Source organism: Chondrus crispus, genomic scaffold (genome assembly GCF_000350225.1).
Source record: "Chondrus crispus Stackhouse genomic scaffold, scaffold_61, whole genome shotgun sequence".
In the NCBI taxonomy this organism is placed as follows: Eukaryota; Rhodophyta; class Florideophyceae; order Gigartinales; family Gigartinaceae; genus Chondrus; species Chondrus crispus.
Genome location: NW_005178572.1, coordinates 97690 through 100076, shown reverse-complemented (window position 1 = coordinate 100076; position 2387 = coordinate 97690).

Below are 2387 nucleotides of genomic sequence, written 5' to 3'. Positions count from 1 at the left end.
GGCCGGCCGCGGGCGCAGCCGCGGGCGCAGCAGCAGCGGCGGCGGCGGCGGCGGCGGCGGGCGGCAGCGACGACGACGACGCGGACCGCGGCGCGCTCGTCGGCGCGGCGGCGCGGCGCGGGGCGACGCCGCCTCCGCATGACTTCAGGTTCAGGAACGTTGGTGTTCGGGGGAAGTCGGGGTATGGCAGGAAGGTCGTTAGGAATGGAAGGCGTGTGTGAGAAGCCCACACCGCGGCGACCGCGGGCGGTATGTCCGACAGTGGGATCCGATGAAGGAAACATGGAGATCGTCTTACTCTCACGCGAGCGGCGACCGATGGTCGGAAGAAAAGGGAAGAAGTTGGGAAGCAAGGGAGTGAAGCCGCTGCGCGAGAGCGCTCAGAAGGGGGATATGTAGTGCAATACGCACCTGGAAAGGGGGGTGAAAAGAAAGGAAAACATTTGGATATGAAAAGTAGTCCGGGTTTGGGGGACACACGTGTGAATAATTGCACAGTTTTAATTTTTAATTATTTTATTTTATTTAGTTAATTAGTTGGCATTAATTTAGCTGACACTAGATTAGATCTAGGATCTAGCGCCGCGAGCTACTGTACTGGCTCCGGCGGGGCGATATATACCTTAGCCCTCTGACGACCAAGTCAGTAAAGGTAACCCGAGTTGCCGGAGTTGAATGTCGCCTTGGTCGAAGTCCGTCTCTACCAAGACGCTCCCTTTTACCTAAGCCTACGGCATCCTCTATCGCTCGGGGTTCCCTTTTCTCTTTCTTTCATATCCCTATCCTTTTCTATCTCTAATTCTACCTATTTTCCCCTTATCTTGTGTTGGTGCCATCGGCCTCGGTTGCGACCGAACCGTTGTAGGTGTTTCGAGCCATCGGGCGGCACAGTTGACGTAGCGCTGCTACTGTGACCCATTTTCCGACGGAGACTGTTGCAACGACGTCTCCCTCGAAGGGCTCCGTCATATTACGAGCCAGTGTTGGTACCATCGGTGTCGGTTGCGACCGAACCGGTGTAGGTGTTTCGAGCCATCGGGCGGCACGGTTGACGTAGCGCTGCTACTTTCATTTCATCCCGTCGGGCTGCGTTGCGACGCCCCCGTCCAAGGCCTTGTCGCGTTACAAGGTGTCGAAGAAGCTCAACGAGCATTGGCCTTACAACCCAGTGAAACCGGGGTACCTACGTACGCGCCCCACTCCACACTCGTCGAGCAGATCTCTTCGCAAGTCTCTACCACACCGATCCCGGGCCGGGCTATTTCTCTGTGCCATCAGGAATCCGAGCTACTACGAGTCGCAAGCTCGTTTAAACGGAGAAGGGAGAGTCGGACACTCCGTAGCGCTGTGCCATCGGCAGTTCTTCTTTTTGTTGCTGTTGTTGTTTTTGCTGGACCATCGGACCGCGGTCTCTGCCCGACAGGCGCATTGCACTACACCCCCTGGTCCCAGATTACCTCCTCTTTTGTGACCTCCTCTTGCATTCGGCCGGGGCGTGGCGGCCCCAGACAATTTTTTTTCTAGTCGTTTTCTCCCCTTTTGCATTAGTCGTCCCCAGTACAACACCAATGTTTGCAACCTCAGTTGCTCCTTGGTCCGTTTGGATCCCTCATCGCAGAACTACTGGCTCTCCTTGAGTCTCGGAAGCGATCCGCTTATTCGGACAATTTCGCCTCACGTGGTCTGTCCGCATGCGCTTGAGTCATGAAGACAGTCGTCTTTTCTCTGGGGGTGTATCCTCGAAACTCCCTTTACCTGCTCTCGCAGAGCGGATCGGTCATGGATCAAGCCGAAAAATAGCTTGTCCTCTCGCCCGTGCGTGACACATTACTATGTCCAGCATTGACGTCCCTTAAAAGACATCATGAAAGATTTTCGCCACGACAGCACTGTAGTCGTTTCCCTTGACGTTCCCCTGCCTCATCGCTGGTGACCGAGCCTCAATGGGGGCACGAGTCGGCGACAGGCCTTTCTCGGGTGAAGTACGGCGCATAACGTTGACAAGTGGACAAGTGTCCAAAATTGTTTCGAGCCTATGGTCGAAGTTCGGACGCGGTGTCCATTCTTTGGTTACTTTCCTGACGTCGAGTTCCATGGTTGGGAACGTGGGCGACCCCCTCTTCTGTCTCTCCATAGTTCGAGGCATAGTGTCACTAAACTCTCCGCGGCAACTCCTACTTATCACCGACGGGGTACATGCTCCGATACCATGGCCTCGCGAGTAGACACGTATGCTTTCCGTCGGCAGCACTCAGCTGCGTTCTAGACCTTGGTCCGCGACTTCCGACCTCCGTCGACCAAGTGTCGCACGACGTCATCTTTCTTCAAACCGTGGCTCCGCATTAAAAAGCCTCGCAAGTCACGTTGGCAACGCCCGTCTCTACACG